The sequence below is a fragment of the Meles meles genome, chromosome 7, assembly GCF_922984935.1.
Source record: "Meles meles chromosome 7, mMelMel3.1 paternal haplotype, whole genome shotgun sequence".
Classification (NCBI taxonomy): domain Eukaryota; kingdom Metazoa; phylum Chordata; class Mammalia; order Carnivora; family Mustelidae; genus Meles; species Meles meles.
In genome coordinates this window covers 94,320,974-94,345,691 of record NC_060072.1, presented here as the reverse complement: position 1 = coordinate 94,345,691, position 24,718 = coordinate 94,320,974, and the positions used below count along the sequence as shown (strand labels likewise).

At 38.0% G+C, this 24,718-nt stretch overlaps 2 pseudogenes; one reads left to right on the top strand and one right to left on the bottom strand.

Moving 5' to 3' along the window:
- Window positions 1–17,631: 17,631 nt before the first annotated feature.
- Window positions 17,632–18,260, top strand: LOC123946437 (annotated as a pseudogene).
- A 3,257-nt stretch (window positions 18,261–21,517) lies between these two features.
- Window positions 21,518–22,456, bottom strand: LOC123947203 (annotated as a pseudogene).
- Window positions 22,457–24,718: the final 2,262 nt, after the last annotated feature.

Below are 24,718 nucleotides of genomic sequence, written 5' to 3'. Positions count from 1 at the left end.
TTGGCAGAGAGAAACACAGTGAGAAAGGGAACAGAAGCAGGGGGAATGGGAGAGGGAGTGGGAGAAGCAGGCGTCCCATGAAGCAAGGAGCCCAATGTGGGGCTCAATTCCAGGACCCTGGGATCATGACCTGAGCCAAAGGCAGATGCTTAACTGCTAAGCCACCCAGGCACACTTCCTTTCTTATTTCTTGAGAAAGCCTTGTTTTACTATATACTTTCCTCTTAGCACCACCTTTGTTGCAACCCAAAGATTTTGAACAGCTCTATTTTCCTTTTCATTTGTTTCTATGAATTTCTTTAATTCTTCTTTAATTTCCTGGTTGACCCATTCAAGAGGATGCTTTTTATCCTCCATGTATTTGAGTTCTTTCCAACTCTCCTCTTGTGGTTGAGTTCTAGTTTTAAAGCATTGTAGTCTGAAAATATGCAGGGAATGATCTTTACCTTTTGGTACTGGTTGAGAGCTGATTTGTGACCCAGGATATGATTTATTCTGGAGTATGGTCCATGTGCACTAGAGAAGAATGTGTATACTGTTGCTTTTGATGGAATGATATGAATATATCTAGAAGTCCATCTAGTACAGTGTGTCATTTAAAGCCTTTATCTCCTTGTTAATCTTTTGTTTAAGTGATTTGTCCAGTTCAGTGGAGGGGTTGGTAAAGTCCCCTATATTATTGTATTATGGTCGATGTGCTTCTTTGATTTTGTTATCAATTAGCTTGTATAATTTTCTGCTCCCATGTTAGGGGAATAAATATTTAAAATTGTTAGGTGTTCTTGAATAGACCCTTTAAACATGAAATAGTGTCCTTCCTCATTTCTTATCATAGTCTTTGGTTTAAAAATCAGATTTGTTTGATATAAGGATTGCCACCCTGGTTTCCTTTCTTTCTTTTCTTTTTCTTTTTTTTTTTTTAAGATTTTATTTACTTATTTGACAGACAGAGATCACAAGTAGGCAGAGAGGCAGGTGAAGAGAGAGAGGGGAAGCTGGCTCCCTGTTGAGCAGAGAGCCCAATGTGGGGCTTGATCCCAGGACCCAATCATGGCCTGAGCCGAAGGCAGAGGCTTTAACCCACTGAGCCACCCAGGCAACGCCTGGCTTTTTTTGATGTCCATTAACATGGTAAATTGTTTTCCACCTCCTCATTTTAATTCTACAGTTGTCCTTGGGTCTACAGTGAGTCTCTTGCAGACAGCATTTTGGTGGGTCTTGTTTTTTTATCCAATCTGATACCCTGTGTCTTTAATTGGGGCCTTTAGCCCATTTACATTGAGTAACTATTGAAAGATATGAATTTGGTGTCATTTTATTGCCTGTAACACAACTGTTACTGTATATTGTCTGTTTCTTTCTGATTTATGTTACTTTTAGAATCTCTTTTTGCTTGGCGAACCCCTTTCAATATTTCCTGTAGGGCTGGTTTGGTGTTTGCAAATTCATTTGGTTTTTGTTTGTCCTGGAAACTTTTTATCTCTTCTATTTTCAGTGACAACCTAGCTGGATATAGTATTCTTGGCTGCATCTTTTTCTCATTTAGTACTCTGAATATATCATGCCAGTCATTCTGACTTGCCAGGTCTCTGTGGATCAGTCTGCTGTCAATCTACTGTTTCTACCATTGTATGTTATAGATCTCTTGTCCTGAGCTGCTTTCAGGATTTTCTCTTTGTCTCTGACACTTGTAAGTTTTACTATTAGATGATGGGGTGTGAACATATTTTTATTGATTTTAAGAGGGGTACTCTGTACCTCCTGGATTTTGATGTTTGTTTCCTTCCCCAAATTGCTGAATTTCTCTGCTATAATTTGCTCCAATATACCTTCTGTCCCTCTCTTTCTTTCTTCTTCTTCTGGGATCCCAATTATTCCAATATTGTTTCATCCGATGATATTACTTATCTCTTGATCCCCTCATGATCCAGTAGTTGTTTATCTCTCTTTTTCTCAGCTTCTTTATTTTTCATTATTTGGTCTTCTATACCACTCATTCTCTCTTCTGCCTCATTTATCCTAGCAGTTAGAGCCTCCATTTATGATTGCATGTCATTAGTAGCCTTTTTGATTTTGATTTGGTTAGATATTAGTTCTTCTATTTCTCCAGAAAGGGATTCTCTAGTATTTTCTATGCTTTTTTTCAAGCTCACCTAGTATCTTTACATCAGTTCTGACATATTACTAATATCCATATTGATTAGGTTCCTGGCAGTCAGTACTGCCTCTTGTTCTTTTATTTATTTATTTTTTTGAGGTGAGTTTTTCCATTTTGTCATTTTGTCCAAAGAAGAATAGATGAATGAGAACAAGAGAATAAACTGCTAAAAGAGTAACAACAACCCCAGAAAAATAGACACTGAACAAATCAGAAGAGACAGGAAGCCAGGGGAAAAAGAAAGGGGGAAAAATAGAGTATGATCAGGTTGGTGAATAGAACAGAGGCACACAGGGGCGCCTGGGTAGCTCAGTGGGTTAAAGCCTCTGCCTTCGGCTCAGGTCATGATCCCAGGGACCTGGGATCAAGCCCTGCATCAGGCTCTCTGCTCGGCAGGGAGCCTGCTTCCCCTCCTTCTCTCTCTGCCTGCCTCTCGGCCTACTTATGATCTCTGTCTGTCAAACAAATAATAAAAAAAATATATTAAAAAATATTAAAAAAAAGAACAGAAGCACACAACTAGATTTGGGGTGTATTTTGGTCTGTTTGAAGAAATTGCCTCCCAAAATTTTAAAGAAAGAAAAACATATATATACAAAAAATAAGGTTAAATACAATGAAGGGATAGACTATGACTGTAAAAATGAAAATTAAAAAGACTTTAAAAAAGGAATTGATAAGATGTTGGTTGAAATAGGAAAGAAGAAAAATTCAAAAGAAATTGAAAAAGAAAAAATGAAAAGTAAAGAAATTAACTTTGAAAGACTAAAGAAACATGGGAAAATTTTTAGGTGTACAGTTTATGACATCCAGTACATTCACATGTTTGTGCAATGATCATCACTATCCATCTCTGGAACTTTTTCATCACCTAAAACTGAAACATTGTACCCATTAAGCAATAACTCTGCATTCTCCCCTGCCCCCCAACAGAGTTGCTACCACTGTTCTACTTGCTCTCTGTATGAATTTGTCTATTCTAGTTTCTTCTATAAGTAGAATTGTATAATATTTGTTTAAAAAAAAGGAATCATGGGACAAAGGCAATGAATTTTATGTGCTGTATTCCTCTAGCACTGGAGTTTTGGAGTTCTCATTGATTGGTAAACTTGGTCTTGGCTGGATATTCTTGCTGATCTTCTGGGGGAAGGGCCTGTTGCAGTGATTCACAAATGTGTTTGCCTGAGGCAGAATTGTACCTCCCTTGCCAAGGGCCAGGTTAAGTCATCTGCTCTGGTTTGCTCTTGGTAGCTTTTGTTCCTTGAGTGATTTCAACACATCTTCGGAGGATGAGAATGAAAATGGTGACCTCCCAATCTCTGGCCCCAGAGGAGCTAAGAACTCAGGGCCCCATTCTTCAGTGAGCCCTCAGACAAAAGCAGCCAATCGCTCCTGTCTCCCTGGTCTCTGGCCACACTCCATGCTTACCTGGCCTGTGACCAAGCTTTTGTATCTCTGGCACATGGCCCTGTTTGGAGTTTCCTAACCCAGTGGATTCCTACCATGAGCTCCCATGCCATTCCTCCAAGGGGGTGGGGGGGAGGGGAGTTTTCTTAGATCTGGTGTTTGCTGGCTCCCTGCTTGAAGAATAGTATCCCTACTGTGCTACAGATCATGGTTTAGGGTAACCCAGAGCTTACAGCCCACTTCTCGGCTCTGTCTTTGCAGCCAGCTTCCACACTATGATACTTGGGAACTCTGTCACACTCAGGCACCCCCTCTCTTTCTGTGACCCTGAGGGTCTTGAGACCACACTGTCCCACTGAGGGTTCCATACCCCCCCTTGCTCTCCCCCCACCCCCCGGCTTAGCCACTGGAGTGACGTCCCTCAGCAGAGTAGGATTCTAAAAGTTCTGATTTTGTGCTCTGCTGGATTGGTGTTTGCAAATTGCCTCAGATTCACTTCTCTGCTCATCCTACCCTCCAGGAAGTGGCCGCTATTCTATTCATAGGATTGCTGCTATTCTTTTCCTCGATCTCCTGTTGAGTTTGTAGATGTTCAGAGTGGTTTGATAGCTATATAGCTGAATTCCTGGGACCAGAGGAAATTTAGGTCTCCTACTCCTCTGCCACCTTGCTCCTAATCAGTTTTTTTTTAATTAATTTAGTTATTTTTATTTGCTTATTTACAGCATAAAAGTGTTCATTGTTTTGGCGTCACACCCAGTGCTCCATGCAGTACGTGCCCTCCCTATTGCCCACCACCTGGTTCCTCAACCTCCCACCACACCCCACCCCCTCCCGCCGCCCCTTCATAACCCTCTGGTTGTTTTTCAGAGTCCATAGTCTCTCATGGTTCATCTCCCCTTCCAGTTTCCCTCAACTCCCTCTCCTCTTCATCTCCCCATGTCCTCCATGTTATTTGTTATGCTCCACAAATAAGTGAAACCATATGATACTTGACTCTCTCTGCTTGACTTATTTCGCTCAGCATAATTTCTTCCAGTCCCGTCCATGTTGCTACAAAAGTTGGGTATTCGTCCTTTCTGATGGAGGCATAATACCCCATTGTGTATATGGACCACATCTTCCTTATCCATTCATCCGTTGAAGGGCATCTTGGTTCTTTCCACAGTTTGGCGACCGTAGCCATTGCTGCAATAAACATTGGGGTACAAATGGCCCTTCTTTTCACTCCATCTGTATCTTTGGGGTAAATACCCAGCAGTGCAATTGCAGGGTCATAGGGAAGCTCTATTTTTAATTTCTTCAGGAATCTCCACACTGTTCTCCAAAGTGGCTGCACTAACTTGCATTCCCACCAACAGTGTAAGAGGGTTCCCCTTTCTCCACATCCTCTCCAGCACACGTTGTTTCCTGTCTTGCTAATTTTGGCCATTCTAACTGGTGTTAGGTGGTATCTCAATGTTGTTTTAATTTGAATCTCCCTGATGGCTAGTGATGATGAACATTTTTTGATGTGTCTGATAGCCATTTGTATGTCTTCGTTGGAGAAGTGTCTATTCATATCCTCTGCCCATTTTTTGATATGATTATCTGTTTTGTGTGTGTTGAGTTTGAGAAGTTCTTTGTAGATCCTGGATATCAACCTTTTGTCTGTACTGTCATTTACAAATATCTTCTCCCATTCCGTGGGTTGCCTCTTTGTTTTGTTGACTGTTTCCTTTGCTGTGCAGAAGCTTTTGATCTTGATGAAGTCCCAAAAGTTCATTTTTGCTTTTGTTTCCTTGGCCTTTGGAGACTTATCTTGAAAGAAGTTGCTGTGGCTGATATCGAAGAGGATACTGCCTATGTTCTTCTCTAGGATTCTGATAGATTCCTGTCTCACGTTGAGGTCTTTTATCCATCTCGAGTTTATCTTTGTGAACGGTGTAAGAGAATGGTCGAGTTTCATTCTTCTACATATCGCTGTCCAGTTTTCCCAGCACCATTTATTGAAGAGACTGTCTTTTTTCCATTGAATATTTTTTCCTGTTTTGTCGAAGATTATTTGACCATAGAGTTGAGGGTCCATATCTGGGCTCTCCACTCTGTTCCACTGGTCTATGTGTCTGTTTTTAGGCTAGTACCATGCTGTCTTGGTGATCACAGATTTGTAGTAAAGCTTGAAATCGGGTAACGTGATGCCGCCAGTTTTGTTTTTGTTTTTCAACATTTCCGTAGCAATTCGGGGTCTCTTCTGACTCCATACAAATTTTAGGATTATTTGCTCCAGCTCTTTGAAAAATATCGGTGGAATTTTGATCGGAATGGCATTAAAAGTATAGATTGCTCTAGGCAGTATAGACATTTTAACAATGTTTATTCTTCCAATCCAAGAGCGTTCTGTAGTTCCTCGAGTACAGGTCCTTTACCTCTTTGGTTAGGTTTATGCCCAGGTATCTTACGGTTCTTGGTGCTATAGTAAATGGAATTGATTCTCTAATTTCCCTTTCTGTATTTTCATTGTTAGTGTATAAGAAAACCACTGATTTCTGTACATTGACTTTGTATCCTGCCACGTTACTGAATTGCTGTATGAGTTCTAGTAGTTTGGGGGTGGAGTCTTTGGGGTTTTCCATATAAAGAATCATGTCATCTGCGAAGAGAGAGAGTTTGACTTCTTCCTTGCCAATTTAGATACCTTTTATTTCTCTTTGTTGTCTGATTGCCATTGCTAGGACTTCTAATACTATGTTGAACAAGAGTGGTGAGAGTGGGCATCCTTGTCGAGTTCCTGATCTCAACGGGAAGGCTGCAAGCTTTTTCCCATTGAGGATGATATTTGCTGTGGGTCTTTCATAGATAGATTTGATGAAGTTCAGGAATGTTCCCTCTATCCCTATACTTTGAAGCGTTTTCATCAGGAACGGATGCTGGATTTTGTCAAATGCTTTTTCTGCATCAATTGAGAGGACCATGTGGTTCTTCTCTCTTCTCTTATTGATGTGTTCTCTCACACTGATTGATTTGCGAATGTTGAACCAACCTTGCAACCCAGGGATGAATCCCACCTGGTCATGGTGGATAATCTTTTGAATGTGCTGCTGGATCCTGTTTGCTAGGATCTTGTTGAGAATCTTTGCATCCATATTCATCAGTGATATTGGTCTGAAATTCTCCTTTTTGGTAGGGTCTTTGCCTGGTTTGGGGATCAGGGTAATGCTGGCTTCATAAAAAGAGTCTGGAAGTTTTCCTTCTGCTTCAATTTTTTGGAACAGCTTCAGGAGAATTGGTGTTATTTCTTCTTTGAAAGTTTGGTAGAATTCCCCAGGGAATCCGTCAGGTCCTGGGCTCTTGTTTTTTGGGAGGTTTTTGATCACTGCTTCAATCTCATTACTAGATATCGGTCTATTCAGGTTGTCAATTTCTTCCTGGTTCAATTTTGGGAGTTTGTAGCTTTCCAGGAATGCATCCATTTCATCTAGGTTGCTTAGCTTATTGGCATATAACTGTTGGTAATAATTTCTGATGATTGTTTCTATTTCCTTGGTGTTCGTTGTGATCTCTTCCTTTTCATTCATAATTTTATTAATTTGGGCTTTCTCTCTTTTCTTTTGGATTAGTGTGGCCAATGGTTTATCGATCTTATTGATTCTTTCAAAAAACCAGCTTCTAGTTTCATTGATACATTCTACTGTATCTCTCGCTTCTACCTCATTGATCTCTGCTCTAATCTTGATTATTTCCCTTCTTGCATGTGGAGTTGGTTTGATTTGTTGTTGATTCTCCAGTTCTTTAAGGTGTATAGACAGCTGGTGTATTCTGGATTTTTCAATGTTTTTGAGGGAGGCTTGGATGGCTATGTATTTCCCCCTTAGACCGCCTTTGCTGTATCCCATAGGTTTTGGACCAAGGTGTCTTCATTCTCATTGGTTTCCATGAATTGTTTAAGTTCATCTTTGATCTCCTGGTTAATCCAAGCATTCTTAAGCAAGGTGGTCTTTAGCTTCCAGGTGTTTGAGTTCCTTCTGAACTTTTCCTTGTGATTGAGCTCCAGTTTCAAAGCATTGTGATCTGAGAATATGCAGGGAATAATGTCAGTCTTTTGGTATCAGTTGAGTCCTGCTTTGTGACCCAGTATGTGGTCTATTCTGGAGAAGGTTCCATGTGCACTTGAGAAGAATGAGTATTCTGTTGTTTTAGGGTCGAATGCTCTGTATATGTCTATGAGGTCCGTCTGGTCCAATGTTTCATTCAATGCTCTTATTTCTTTATTAATTTTCTGATTCGATGATCTGTCTATTTCTGAGAGAGGCGTATTAATATCTCCTACTATTATTGTATTCATATCAATATGGCTCTTTATCTTGATTAATAGTTTTCTTACATAATTGGGTGCTCCCATATTGGGGGCATAGATATTCACAATTGTTAGATCGTCTTGGCGGATAGTCCCTTTAAGAATTATGTAGTGTCCTTCTGTATCTCTGACTACAGTCTTTAGTTTAAAATCTAATTTATCTGATATGAGAATTGCTACTCCAGCCTTCTTTTGAGGCCCATTGGCATGAAAGATGCTTCTCCACCCCTTCACTTTCAGTCTGGGTGTATCCTTAGGTTCAAAATGGGTCTCTTGTAGACAACATATGGATGGGTCCTGTCGTTTTATCCAATCTGCAACCCTGTGTCATTTTATGGGTGCATTTAGGCCATTCACATTGAGAGTGATTATTGAGAGATAGGTTTTTATTGACATCGTGTTGCCTTTGAAGTCTTTCTGTCTATAGATTGTTTCTATATTTCTGTTTAATGATATTCTTAGGATTTTTTCTCTTTTATAGGACCTCCCTTAATATTTCCTGCAGTGTCGGCTTGGTGGTTGCATAGTCTTTTAAGCCTTGCTGGTCTTGGAAACTCTTTATCTCTCCATCCATTTTAAATGTCAGTCTTGCTGGATAGAGTATTCTTGGTTGCATGTTCTTCTCATTTAGTACTCTGAATATATTTTGCCAGCCCTTCCTGGCTTGCCAGGTCTCTGTGGAAAGGTCTGACGTTATTCTAATGGGCTTTCCTCTGTATGTAAGAAGCTTCTTTGTCTTAGCTGTTTTTAAGAGGGTCTCTCTTGAAACATAATTCCCCATTTTAACTATAAGGTGCCGTGAGGACTTTCGAGTATCTAAAATCTTGGGAGGAGATCTTTCTGCCTCTAGTACATGAACATTGTTTCCATTCGTGAGATTGGGAAAATTTTCATAGACAACTTCTTCCACTATATCTTCTAGACTTCTTTCTTTTTCTTCCCCTTCAGGGATTCCAATAATTCTGACGTTGGAACGTTTCATGGCATTGTTTATTTCCCTGATTCTGTTTTCGTGGCTTCTGAGCTGTTTGTTCCAGGCTTCCTCCTGATCCTTTCTCTCTATCTGTTTGTCCTCCAGATCACTAATTCTATCTTCTGTCTCAGTTACCCTAGCTTTTAGAGAATTTAGATTGGACTGGAACTCATTGAGAGCATTTTGAACATCATCCCTGGTGGCTTTCAGTTCTGCCCTAACATTGTGAACATCATCCCTGGTGGCTTTCAGTTCTGCCCTAATCAATTCTGTTTGGTCATCCATGGCTTTCTCCAACCTAGCTATTGCCTGGATAATTGTTAGTCTGAATTCCTTTTCTGACATATTGTCTATATCGATAGCCATTAGTTCTGTTGCAGAAGGCCCATCCTCTGTATTTTTCTTCTGTTAGGTATTCCTCCTCCTAGTCATTTTGATAAGAGATGACTAAACAGATGCAGCTGGACTTATCGATTGTGGTGCAGGCAATGTGCACCCTGGAACGCTTCTGTGCAATCAGGATTCCCCACCCAAATGAGAGAAAAAAGAAAAGAAAAAGAAATAGAGAAGAAGAAAGAAAAAAAAAGGGGGAAAGAAAAAAGGAAGAAAAAAAAAGAGAGAGAGAGAGATAGGAAAAAAAGGGAAGATACAAGAGAAGGCTCAGCCCAAATGGGCCACAAGGTAAGATTTGTGGAGTATACAAATAAAAACAGACAGACAAAAAGAGTGATAAAAGTATATGACAAGAGAAAAAAATATGTATATATAAGCAAAAAAACCGGAAAAACCCCCTCAGAAAGAACCCCAAGTATAAGATTTATATATTGTCAGGACAGACACAAATTCACAGAAACACTGACAGAAGGAAAAATTGGGAGAATGGTTATAGATTCTCAGTGTGGGTGAGGAAGGTTATTTTGATTCTTCCTGAAGGTATCTTGATGTTTTTGTTAAGGGACTCAACTTTCCTAAGTTACAGGGGGATTAGAAACTGGTTTGCCTATAGGGATAGCATTGATTGGGGAAAGGGGGTTACCTTGAAGTTTAACTCTATATGTATAGTAGAAAATAAAAATTAAAAAAAGAATAAACTAGACTAAACTAAGCTAAAATTAAGAAAATAGAAAAACAAAAGAAAAACACAGGTGTATGTATCAAAAATTTCAGGTTAGAAGGTTATTAAAGAATTTGATATACTGGACATCTCAGTGTGATGGTAAATAGGTTAAAAAATTATCTGTATGTATAAAATAAAAAAGAACCAGAATATTGGTAAAGAGTTAAAAATAAAAGTTGTATTTATGAAGTAGTGGTGGTTGTTCTTTTGTAACTTTTTTTTTTTTCCTTCCTTCCTGGTTGGTTTTCTGGGGGAGGGGCCTGCCACGTGGGTTTCAGACAATGATGTTCCCTGAGTTAGGTCCTCCCACTCCCCTCAAGGGGGTGAGCTCTTTTTTTTTCAGGAAACTGTTTTTTTTTTTCAGCCTTTTGTTCTCTGGGGGGTTTTATGTTCTTTCATCTGCTTTCTCTCGCCTTGACAGCTTTTGATGGTTTTTGGAGGTTTAGAGGAGTGCAAACAGCACCCCAACCTCCCTCTCAGAGAGAAGCCTCAGACTGTTTTGCAAAAGCTGCTGGCAGAGTTGGTTCTGGGTCACTGTCCCTGGGGATGCAGGAGCTCCTCGTTGTGCCCAAAACCAGGGCAGCGGTGGCTCTCTAGGCAGCTCCAGACCGCCAGAGAGGTTCCGAGCAGAGATCACGCACTGAGATTTTCCCGCTGTCCCGGGCTGGGAATGTCTGGTTTTTCCTGCTGCCAGAGCTCCAGGCTAGCGCCTATGAGCACCTATCCCAAGGGAGGGTGTGGGACGCGCGCGTTTCAGGATTGCCGTCAGGCCAGGCTCCCAGCCCCTCATGGGAGACAGACCCCACTCGTTCTCAGGCGCGCTGGCGTTCAGGTGCACTCGCGGCTCAGGGACGGAGACCTGATTTCTCCGCCGCACTCTCTCTGGCTCCGCGCCAGGGGAGGCTGTCCTGGGTCCGGGGACTTAGGTCCCTGACCCTAACCACCCAGGTTCCCACTATTACCCCCCCCACCGCGATCCTTTGCTGTTTGTTTTTTGAGTGCTTTCAACCAGACTCCAAGTTAATGCTGGTCCCCAGACGCAGAGCACTCTCGTGTTGGGGTGTTACTTTCCAATCGGTCACCTCTGGTGGTTCCCTCCCCCTTTTGTTTATCTTCCGACATCAGTCCGATGCTCCCAGTCTGCTTTACCTGCCACTGGCATCTTCTGCTCCAGTAGAGATCCAGACGTGTATAATTCTGATCGCAGGCTGATTTCATGGGTGGTCGGAGTTCTTTGGTAGGTAATCAGCTCACTTTAGGGTACAGGTTGAAATGGTGCCTCCTCCTACTTCCCCGCCATCTTGCCTCCCAATCAGTTTTATTAATTCTTTTTTTTTTTTTTTTCAAAGAACAAGCTCCTGGCTTCATTGATGTGTTTTATTGATTTTTTTTTTTTTGGTTCTATATCATTTTTTTTTAATCTGCTCTAATCTTTATCATTTCCTTTCTTCTACTGGCATTAGGGCTTATTTGTTGTTCTTTTTCTAGCTTTTTTAAGTTTGAATTTTGATTGCTTATTTGAATTTTTTCTTGCATCATATAGTAGGCCTGTATTGGTGTATACTTACCTCCTAGAACCACTTTTTCTTTTTTCCCAAGGGTTTGGGCTAATGTGTTATCATTTTCATTTGTTTCCATATATATATATATATATATATATATATATATATATATATATGCATATATATATGCATACATATTTCTTCTCTAATTTCCAGGTTGACCCATTCATTCTTTAGTAGGATATTCTTTAGCCTCCATTTATTTGCAGTCTTTCCAAATTTGTTTTTGTGGGTGACTTCAAGTTTCATTGTGCTCTGGTTGGTAAATATGCAAGGTATTATCTCAGTATTTTTGTGCTGTTGAGGCCCCGTTTGACCCAGTAGATGATCTATTCTGGAGAATGTCCATGTTCACTTGAAAAGAATGTATCTTCTATTCCTTTAGGATGGAATGTTCTGAATATATCTATTAACTCCATCTGGTCCAGTGTGTCATTCAAAGCCATTGTTTCCTTGTTGATTTCTTGCTGAGACCATCTGGGGTATTAAAGTCCCCTACTATTATTGTATTATTAGCAAGGAATTCCTTTATGTTTGTGAAGAATATTTTTATATATTTGGGTTCTCCCAAGTTCGGGGCATAAATATTTATAATTGTTTGACCTTCTTCTTGGATAGAACTTTTATTATGATACAGTGCCTTTCTTTGTGTCTTGTTACAGACTTTGATTTATCTGATATAAGTGTGGCTAGTTTATCTGCTATTATTATGGTTTCTCTGGCTTCCCTTTGATATCTGTTTCCGTGATAAATATTTCTCCATCCCCTCACTTTCAATCTGCAGGTGTCTTTAGGTCTCAAATGAGTCTCTTGTAGGCAGCATATAGATGGGTCTCTCTCTTTTTTTTTTTAATCCATTCAGACACCCTAAGTCTTTTGATTGGAGCATTTAGTCCATTTACATTCAGAGTAATTATTGATACATATGCATTTAGTGCCATTTTATTACCTGTAAACTCTTTGTTTCTGGAGGTTTTCTCCATTCCTTTCTAGTTTTTGTCATTTTTGGTCTTTCTTTTCCAGTCAAAGAGTCTCCTTTAATATTACTTTCACAGTTGGTTTAGTGGGCCTGAACTCCATTAATTTATGTTTGTCTGGGAAACTCTTTAACACTCCTTCTACTCTGAATGAGAGCCTTGCTGGATTGAATAATCTTGGCTGCAGATTTTCCACATCGGGTACTTTGAATATACATGCCACTTTCATCTTGCCTGCCAAGTTTCTGTGGAGAGATCTGCTGCTAATCTTATTGGTCTTTATAAGTTAGGTCCTTCTTTTGTTTAACTACTTTCAGGATTTTTTCTTTATCTCTATATTTTGCAAATTTAACTACAGTGTGTCTTGCTGTTGGCCTTCTTTTGCTGATTTTAATGGCAATTCTCTGCACCTTCTGAATTTGGATGTTTGTTTCTTCTCCAAGATTAGGGAAATTTTCAGCTATAATTTCCTCAAATAAACCTTCTGCCCCCTTTTCCCTCTTTTCTTCTTCTGGGACTCCTATGATACAAATTTTATTACCTTTGATGATATCAGTGAGTTCTCAATTTCATGATCTAAATTTTTCTTTCTCTCTTGTGCAGCTTCATTATTTTTCATAATTCTATATCAGTTATTCATTTCTCTGCTTCTTCCATCCTTGAAGTCATTATGCCCAATGTGTTTCACGTCTTAGTTTTTCATTTTTCATTCAGGTCTCATTAATTTTTAGCTTTTCTATCTCTGTGGTAGGGGCCTCCCTGGAGTCTTCTATGCTTTTCTCAAGCACAGTTAATATCTTTATGATTGTTGCTTTAAACTCTGGATCAGGCATATTACATATATCTGTTTCAGTTTGATCCCTGGCCCTGACCTTTTTTTGTTCTTTCTTTTGAGATGAATTCCTTGGCTTTTTGCCTAGGTCTCTGTCTTCTTCTGTGTGTTGTGAAATCGTATTATGTTTCCTGCTCCTGATAATAATGGATTATGAAGAAGAGTTCATATAAGGCCCATGCCCAGTGCTCCAGAATGTGTCTCTGTTTGTGTGCTGTGTAGACTCTGCTCCTATGTTATGGCAGCTCTTTTCTTCAGGTCAATCCTCTGCAGTATTTCTCCTTGCCTCCAGTGGGGAGTGTCTGGACCTTTTCCAGAGTGTGGTTGAGTTTTAACCAAGTGTGTTCTGGTCTGCTTGCTAAAAGGGACCTGAGGCTATTTCCACTAGAGATGAAGCTTTGCAGAACTCTAGTCAGTAGATGTGCTGTGTGCAGGGGTTTGTGCTGGTCTGGGGGCACACCAAGCTGATCCTAAGGCACACTTTCTTTTCAAAAGTAGTACTAGTAGATCACAGCAGGGTAGGACTTGGCTTAAGCAGGTTGTTTCCAGTGTTGGTACTGTGCTGCTTACTGAAGTTGGTTTATGCTAAGGGGCACAGGAGGAAAATGGCACCGCCCACTCCTTTTCCCCAGAGAAGAGGGTCCATGCTTACTTCTCCCACAGAAGCACTTTCAGAGGAGCAAATAATTCTTCCTGTTGCATCACTGACATTTTTCATTTTGCTGAATTGACACTGTCTCTGGGTCACTTTCCGGCCTGGAGTTACACAGTGCGCATTGGGCTATATATGAGCCAGGCCTGCTGCCTTTTAGAATTTCATGGTGTGGAAGGAACTGCACTGGTTCTTTGGGAAAGGGTCTTCCCATTCTGGGACTGATACTGCCATCTAAGATCATTTTAAGAAATGCTTAACTGTCCAGACACCCGTCCAAGTGTGTAATGTGTCATTTGTTCTCTTCAGAGGTTTCAGAGTTTTCAAAAGGAATAATATTTACTCCTAATTAGACAATTAATTTAATGTTAATAAACTTACTAAAATTCTTTACCTACAAAATTCCTGGCAGGGAATTACTCCACTTGCCATCATCTGTCCTTTCTGTGGTCATAAGATATGCATTTTTTTGACTTCTGCCTTTATATGCTGGATGCTAACTTTCACTCTAAAAAATTCACATTGGGCAAAACTGAAGCATAAAGTAGATCTGCTCAGTGTTAAGACACATAAAATAAATTGTTTTAAATTTTGTACAGGAATGATTACATGGTGTGGTGATATTGACCATATTAAAATAATCATTAAAAGATATTTAGATAAGAACACAAAACCATCATTCGTCCTATCAGTCACCAATTATTTGTGCTATAATGAACAAAGATGTATGAAACTCTTACTAAATTGCAGCAGTTTTAAAAATGTCTTCATTTATGTATTTCATATAAATTGTGTGGCTTAATTTTATTCACATATACCATTGAGCATAATTGAGATTACTTGTAGAAAGCATAAATGTATCCTATTAAAGCAAAAATATATTCCTGAAAGTATTAAAGACATATTTTATGGTAACTATGACTGGTTTAGACAATGTCACTTTTAATGACTTCTTTAATTTGTTTAACCATAAGTGCTTTGAGATTTTTCAAGTGTCTTTGCAATCTGTTTCTCCTCTGCCATCTTGTACTTATAAACATCTTGAAATATTGAAAATAAAGAATAATTCCAGGAGCTTCTCTATAATTTCACACAAAGGGCATAGATAAACTCATTTCTACACCTTAACCCAACTTTCACTAAGGGTCTTAGGTCCCAAGTTATCCTATGTATTGTCACTTAAAGAAGTATTATTTTAACACTTAAAATGAAGCAAGTTATAGTTAAAATAAGGGTTAATACAATGTCTTTCCAAGCTAGGTGAGCAAGTTGATATGATCTTAGTAATGTTAATGCTTCAGGCTAGGTATAATTTTACCTCCTTTCTTAACAATGGATGCAGGGAGATTAGTTGAATGGATAAACAAAAGATACCGTGGAGTTTTGTGTTCTCAAGACACCAGCATTAACCTGTAGTCCAAATTAGTACATAATTTAGATACAATATTTCAGCGATAATGGCCTGAAATCAGAGCAGAAAAATAATAGAAGAGTTTAAATTTTTATAAGAGTCCATAACTGCACAAGGACAAGAAACTTAACAGTTGGGTAACACAGAATAACAATTTCTCAATAGCAAAGATTAATTTGTGAATAAGTGACTTTTTTCTCTAATCTTAGGGAAAATATTAAAAATTCATTGTGATGATTTAGACTGGGGCTGAGGTCTCTATCCTTCTACACCATAAGAGATGTCAGGCTTGCCTTTATGTTTGTATCTTCCCACTGAATAGTGACATAGAACACCTGACCATGATTAGAGTCCTTACCATTTATTCATTCAATAATTACTTTTTAGATGTTTATTATGTGTTGGGAAAACTTAATTTTGGAGAATACAAAGATGCTAGTGACAGCTGTATGTGTAATTTTCTTCTTAAAGCAAAGGGTGAGAATTCTACATTATTTTAGAAATCTCAGATTCCTTCTCTCATATCTGATATAAGGAACATATCCTCCACCCCACTCGTCTTCTTGTTCACTGCAATGATCTGAAAAGACATCTCTAATATGTAATTTATATTCATTATTTAAGACTTACATTTAGTTTCTACTGTAACCAGGATGCAGGGGAGTAAGTGCCCCTTGCTCTAGTGTTCCAAAGAGACCAAGTTTGGCCACTCACTGCTGACAAAATACAAAGGTAAAGAAATGCATGGTGGTGAAACAAGAAAAGAATTTATTTCAGTGACACTAACACCAGTAACACAGTGGACTAGCATCTCAAAGACTGCGTCCAAAGTACCAAAGTCCTCCCAGACTTATACAAAGGACATGTGGGAAATGTGAGTTGGTAGGGGCAGGCAGGCAGTAAATTGAAATTGATCACTGTCTTGGAGATACTCTTGTGGAGCCTTGCTGACTGGACAGTTCTTATGGCTTGAGAGGTTAATTTCAGTTCCCATTGTAGAAAACCCAGTCATATAAAATTATTCAAACAAGACATCAGAGGAGAGCAATAATAATTTCAGGCAGAAGATATTAACAATTTAGATAGGAATATGCTTTTTGAGATCTCCATCCTTTTGCTGATTAATTTACAAATATTTTCGTAAATGATGGCACTATGGTAAGCCCTTTGACAGGCAATAATGAACAAAGTATCCCATTTTCTAGCAGAATGTTCATAGTCTATGAAGATCTAGCATCAAGAAAGATGACATTTCAGTATATGGTGAAATCATCTAATCATATTGATAAGCATACTGTATCACAAAACTCATGTAATCCTATTTGATTATAAATTACAGCAATACAAAGCCAATTTTATAGATGGAGCAAAGAGAGCAATGCGAATTTGAGGACTTTAGTGCTGGAGATCTACCATCAGACCGAGTGGTATAGGGCATGATGAACACCAAAGAGATCTGATTATTTACATATACAAAGACTTACTGTGACTCAAATTAGACTGATGGAGAATGACTAAGTATTATCTATCAGTGAGAGAATCAGTTGTTAATCCCATATTCTATGGTTATGGCTGTAGTAGTTGTTGTGGATAACTCAGTGTTCAATCCAAAAATGACAGAAACTCTTGCCAATGAGAGATGGTATTATCATACAGGCATATGTTACATCTGAGATTACCAGTGGAAGAGTTTGGGATTCTAAGCTTTTTTAGTGAAAGCAATTTTCTGCATCTAAATTTAGGGATTACGTTTAATTCCAAAAGAGTAGTTGTTTTCTGAATTTTTAATTTTCTAAGATACATTATTTTGGAGAGAAATCCCCATAAGGCTAGCCTGGCATTTTAGATGAGCTTATTTAGTACTCTTGTGAAGGAAGGGCTTTTGTGGAAAAAATAGCAACCTATTCTGACATTCTAAGATTTTTTGGTATATGTTCATGTTGCAAGATTTCTCACCTCCCCCAGCAATTGGTACAATGGCTTCTTTGGGGAGGCACAGCATTGATCTGAATCACTGTTTAGATGCATATTGGCCGTATAAACATTATTTGTTCCCTATGAATATCTGTCTCATTCTTTAGAAGGAGAAGAAAGCATGTTCATTTAAAGGGATTGTTAATATCTTGTGGGGGATAGGCAAAATGTTTAACAGAGTTTAAAACATATAATGTTGCTCTTTTCATCTGGTTTTGTGTCCTTAGGCCCCATGAGCAGCAAAGTCTCCAAGTGACACCCTGTGCTGGTGGTGTGGGAAGTCTTGAATGGGAATCAGTGCCAGTGTCAGAAGTTTCTGGAGATGGTGGAGCTGCAGATCAGCTTGGAGAACTACAACCCACAGAAGAACAAATGCTTCTCAGGCACATTCAGGCTTAAGTCCACTCCCTGACCCAAGTTTTGGGGGACCAGCAGCACTATGATGAGTCCATGATTGTGGATATTCCCCACATGGACACTGAGACACTAAAGAAACTCAACAAGAATAAAAAATTAGTTAAGAAGATGACCAAGAAGTGTGATGCCTTTTTGGCTTTAGAATCTCTGATCAAGTAGATTCCACAAGTTTTTGGTCCAGGCCTGAATAAAGCTGGCAATTTCCCTTCCATTCTCAACCCACAATGAGAATATGGGGCCCAAAGTGAATGAAGTAAAGTCCACAGTCCTATTCCAGATAAAGAAGTTGCTATGTCGGCAGTGGCTGTTGGCCACATGAAGATGGCAGATGATGAGCTTGTGTGCAACACCCACTTAGCTGTCAACTTCCAGGTGTTGTTACTCAAGAAGAATTGACAGGAGGTCTGTGCTTTATACATCAAAAGCATCTTGGACAAGCGCTAGCACCTGTACTGAGGCACACCTCAATAAACCCTAGAGTTAACATAAAAAAAGAAAAAAAGAAAAAAGTGTAATATCCATATGAGGAACACTAGTGTTGGTTTTATAGCATAATTTTTTCTGTGCATACTGAATTGAATCAATAAAATCAGCTTCTCATGGAAAGCATAAAAGAGAAGTAATGATTCCTTTTTATTTTCTATTTTTATTCACATTATTCCCATTCACTTCACTCACTTTAACAACTGTCATTTGCAATCATTATTCTCTTTGCCCAGGATATCCGTTTAATTATATTTTTTACTTTTACTTGGAATACTTACTGCATTATTGCAAATGCTGTGAGCAGTCCTATATTTTATATTCATATGGCCCTGGGTATATGTTTTTATAAGAGATTAATAATTCCATACCTAAATGTCTACCTTTTTATCTGTTGCTCAAAATTTTATAAGGTGGTGATGGTCTATTCTAATAATCCAAATGGCTAGTGCATGCCTGAAATGTAGTTACTTTGGAAGTGTTTTCAGAAATAACATCTGAATGATTTTCACTATAAGAATTAGGTGGAGGGTGCCTGGGTGGCTCAGTGGGTTAAGCCACTGCCTTTGGCTCAGGTCATGATCTCAGGGTCCTGGGATCGAGTCCCGCATCGGGCTCTCTACACTGCAGGGAGCCTGCTTCCCTCTCTCTCTCTCTGCCTGCCTCTCTATCTACTTGTGATCTCTCTGTCAAATAAATAAATAAAATATTAAAAAAAAGAATTAGGTGGAAATTGTAAGAGACACTTAATCTCAGGAAGCAAACTGAGGTTTGCTGGGGAGTGGGGAGGGAGGAGCAGGGTGGCTGGTTGGTGGACATTGGGGAGGGCATCTGCTATGGTGAGTGCTGTGAATTGTATTAGATTGATGATTCACGGACCTGTACTCATGAAGCAAATAATGCATTTATGAAAAAAATGCATTTTTTTCATATAATGAAATAGCAAAGGCAAAGAAGTCACAGAATGTGGAGAGCCAAAAAAACCTTTTGATCATTTGTTCCTATAAAGCATTAAAAAGTACAATAGGTAAGAAAAAAGGGAGGAAGAAATTATATTTGTGAGTTTCTTAATCTGCTTATAATAAGCTGTTAATATCCACATAATAGGTATTAAATATTGTTATTGGTTTTTCTTTTAGTTTACCTAGTTTGTGCATGGACTTAATTTGTCAAATATATCTCAGTGTTTCCTAATGTACATTGATAAATGCCTGAAAAAGTCTTAGAAATCTTGACTGTGTCTTGATATAAATTCCTTCAAAATAGATCTGAGATAGTAATAGATATGGTGTGGTAACAGGTTAAACGGAGTGTTTTAAGATGGATGTATGATCCACATGCAGTTTGAGGGTAAAGGGAAGCTTGCTGGAGAGTCTTGGAGACTATCATAATCCTATTCTCAAAAACCCTACTTACTGGGGTACATGGTTGGCTCAGTAGTTAAGTGTATGCCTTCCACTCAGATCATGTTTCCAGGGTCCTGGGATTGAGCCCCACATCAGCTCCCTGCTTGGCGGGAAGGCTGCTTCTTCCTCTTCCACTCCCCTTGCTTGTGTTCCCTCTCTCACTGTGTCGTTCTCTGTCAAATAAATAAATAAATAAATATGTATGTATATATACATTTTTAAATTCTTACTGAGGAAATAGTGTGACTTAAAAAAAAAAAAAACATATGTGATAATGACCAAGAAATAAAGTTGAAAATTGAGATAACACCCAAAGCAGACAAGGTTTCTGTTATGCATGTGACTTTAGGGTTAAAAAGAATCAACGTTTCACAATTATAGTGAATCTGACACTAATTGTGCTAAGGCAGGAAAACTGACATTTTCTTTGACAATGATAACATTACCTGGCCCATAGGCCTCTCATGCTGAAGTTACTGCATTGATCAAATTAAATTTTAATTTCATGTAGTTTTTCTCCCCCACTAGAATCTGAGATAAGTTAGAGCAAGAATCCTCTTTCTCATCACTCAATCCCCAAAGCTGACCTTAAGTAAGAAAAGCCTGAATGAGTTCATTAAACATTACAAAGTCCTTTAATGTAACAATCCTAATATTGAACATGAGCTTTTATTCATAGATTATTAAAAGTGAAAGTCAGGGTGAAGATGAAAGCAACCCATCTAGTCTGGGTTTTGAGGTGAAAGGAAAGTGATTGAAATGCCAGTTCTGAAAACTGCAATCTCTATACATTGAACTTTCAACCTCAATTTCATCATGTTCATTTACCTATAAATCAGAAGCAATAATATTCACTTTCTAAGAAGTTTTGTAAAATAAATACTGCATGTGATTTGCTTAATACAGAATGGAGCATGTAGAATATTATCAGTAAATGTTATTTCTCTTCCATACTTCCCAAAACCCTAAAGTCAGTTCTAGGTGCCACAAATAAAGCTTGGTTCTCCAGAAAGGTGAATTTCCAGTGGTTTATCATAGTTTCATCCATTTTATACATTTGGTGTATTTTTACATTGTCTGTTTTTTGCCTATTTTTTAATTTTTGGAGGCATTTGATCTGCCTAAGGAAAAATATCTCTGACTAAGAGAGATTAGTAATTAATAGCACCCCATAAAGTTGTTGGCAGGATTAAATGAGTCAATACAAAGAAAACAATAGCTCTAGAAGGTAAGAATTGCTGAAAATTTTATGTTATCTTCTACCCCCTTCTAGCTCCTTTCTCTTCCACCTCATTAGCACCTTAATTATGATAAATGGTATAAATATTTTTTAGTATGTATGAGTCTCTAATCTTTTAATATTTTAAAGTAGATATTTATATCTTATTCCCAGTCCTCTGGTGATTGTGTTTACTTGATTTCATGGAAATGACAAAGAGAATCAAAGTTTTCTAATAACATTCATTTCTATTACTGGATATGAATGAAAAGTTCAGAAATCCACATCTATCCTGACACTCTTTCCATCAAACTAAATGCCCAGTGTCTCTTCAAAGGGAAACCACTATCATTCAAAATCACAATCATTAACCCAAATATTTTATTGCATTGAAAAAAAACACTTGAGTTTACAGAAAATTCTGAAACAATATTCAGTTTATCAAAAGTATTGAGTTCAATGATTGGGAAACTTTAATACGGGAGTGGAAAAAAGGAAAAAAATACATAACTCTAGTAAAGGAAAGGGAGTTTTGAGAAAGTGTGAATAATAGTATTTACAAGAATGTCATCCTTTTAATGCTCCTTACACTTTCATTTACTGGAGAAAATCATAACTTTTTGGATAGTATCCTTAAAGGCTTGATTTACTTGCTGGTTCCTGAGCGTATATATAAATGGATTCATCATAAGAGCGACAGAAGTATTCAGAATAGCCACTCCTTTGATCAATGATGCCTTTTCTTTTGCAGAAGGGTTGGCATACATGAATATGCAGCTTCCATAACAGATGGAAATGACAATCATGTGTGAGGAACATGTAGAAAATGCCTTTTTTCTCTGACTTGTAGAGGGCAGTTTCAGAATTGTTCTAATGATGAACATGTAGGACAAAATTATTAATGCCAAAGTGAAAAGCAGTATCACTATGGCAGAGTAAAAACCTATCACTTCTAAGATCCATGTGTCTGAGCAAGATAATTGCAAGAGGGGAAAATAATCACAAGAAAAGTGATCAATGATATTGGAGCCACAGTAATCTAACTGGAGAAAAAGAATAACTAGTGGGAAGATATTTAAGAATCCTGCTAACCAAGCACAAAAGACAAGTAATATGCAGACTCTTTTGTTCATGATGGTTGTATAATGCAAGGATTTACAGAAGGCAACATAGCGGTCATAGGACATGGCAGTTAGAAGGTAAAACTCAGTTATACCCATGAAGATGAAGAAAAACAACTGAGCTGTACAATTATTGTATGAGATCGTCTTGTCTCTGGTGAAAATTGTGCCCAGAAATCTAGGAATACAGACAGTTGTAAAGGATATTTCTAATACAGAGAAGTTCCTGAGGAAGAAATACATGGGTGTCTGTAGATGGGAGTCCACCAAGGTGAGAGTGATGATGGTCAAATTACCAGTGACACGTCATACATTTGTGATAATTAAAAAGAGAAAAATCATAATCTGAAGCTCTGGGTCATCTGATAGTCCTAGAAGAATGAATTCTGTGGGTACTGTGCGGTTTTTCATTGCAGATCCTTTCTTCCCCCCTTTAGAATGGAAACTGTATGTTCCCCTGTAGGACATAAAAATTTAAACCAGATTGAGGTTAGAGTACAGAGTCTTTTTTTTTTTTAAGAGAGAGATCACAAGTAGGCAGAGAAGCAGGCAGAAAGAGAGAGAGAGGGAAGCAGGCTCCCTGCTGTGCAGAGAGCCCAATGCGGGGCTTGATCCCAGCACCCTGAGATCACGACCCGAGCCGAAGGCATTGGCTTTAACCCACTGAGCCACCCAGGTGCCCCTGGAGTACAGAGTCTTAAAAATATCCACAGTGATGAATAATCTATGAAACCCAAAAACAAATATTTTCCTTCAAGAACTTTCCAATTTCTACTGGACCTCATATTCAAGTAATATATATTATTTGAAGTTAAATACTGATTTCTTTTTGTTGAAAATGCGCTGTCACAGGCCATCGATAAAAAAAATCTTGTGCTAACATTTAAGCAGAAGCTATTTATTCTAATGTTTTTTTTTTAATATTAAGATTCTAATTATTCTTGAAAATATTTAGCTCCTTCTTAAAAAAAACATGAAAATATTCTAATTGACATTTTTCTTTTCCTCAATATTATAAAAACTAGTCTGGATTATGGATAATATAAATAGAGTTTGAAATCTCACAGGGGTTATTTAGGACCATCTCCACATTTTGTATTTGGAGACTCACATTCCTTAGGGTACTTTCACAAGGTCACACAATTAGTCACCATTGTAATCATCTCACTGTAGAATGTTCATGTTTATCCATGAGAATGTTCTGTTGGCATTCTCTCATAAATTACTTTCTTAAGGGTTTGGTTGATGCTATCTCACTCATCTTTTTTTTTTTTTTTTGCTTTATTGATAAAAAGATCAGAAGGACAAAAGGTAACCTTCTATTAGTAAATTAGTTGCCTAGAGTAGTTGAAATCATTCAATGCATAATCCTTTTCTTTTCCTTTTTTTTTTGTTTTGTTTTGTTTACAATACCACTATGGAAAATGAACAAGTGGATGGTCCAATTAACATCAACTGGGAAGCAGATATTCTTTCCAGTTTTATTTATTTATTTATTTATTTATTTATGTTTTAAAGATTTTATTTATTTGACAGATAGAAACTAAAAGTAGGCAGAGAGGCAGGCAGAGAGAGAGGAGGAAGCAGGCTTCCTGCTGAGCAGAGAGGGGCTCTGATGTGGGGCTGGATCTCAGGACCCTGAGATCATGACCTGATATGAAGGCAGAGGCTTTAACCCACTGACCCACCCAAGGCGCCATTTTCCAGTTTTAAAAATAATCTCATTTTTGTGACAGAGTACGTTTTTAAATTAGAAAAAATAATGAACAACCCAGTATTTATTTCTGTTTCTGCTTTAGGATTTTATTAATAGTCTATTAGTAGTAAGCAAGTATTTAATTTTTTTTTCTTTTTTTTGTTTATTTGTTTATTTGCAGCATAACAGTGTTCATTGTTTAAAGCTTTTATTTATTTATTTGACAGACAGAGATCACAAGTTAGCAGAGAGGCAGGCAGAGAAGGGGGGAAGCAGGCTCTCCGCCCAGCAGAGATCTGGATGCAGGGCTCAATACCCGGACCCTGGGAACATGACCTGAGCTGAAGGCAGAGGCTTTAACTCACTGAGGCACCCAGGTGCCCCAGCAATTATTTAATTTTTAATATTATAATGGTTGTAAATCCAGAAACATATATGCAAACATGATTTTTAAAACATTTAAGTAAAATGAATATTCCATATATTATACTGAAGAATAAAAAATTTACTTACTTCCTGATTCTTCTTGATGATCTAGTCTCAAATTTCATCATCTGATTTGCTTAAACATTTACACAATTTCAGAGTGGTGAATCGAGTTAGCAAAATATTTGGTTTCTACTGTGCTCTCAAAAAAAGTGTGTTGATTTAACTTTTTCATGGTTCTAAGGGATTATAATTCTCTTTGACTCACAATATCCTTCATTCCTGATACTATAAAATGCTGACAACATTTTATTATAATTCAACTCATTCTTGCTTTTCATCTCTCTCAAACTCCACATACAAATTCAGTTACACCTAGGCTGACTAATACTTTTCCATTTGCCTCTTTTCATATACTACAAAACTCTTATTTATCCAATCATTTTTCTTTCTATTCATGCAAACAGTTAAAATAAATATTTTGTAATTCTATGATTATACATCTGTAAAACCCAAGTAATATTTTTCCTTAAGCACACGGACTGCTATAT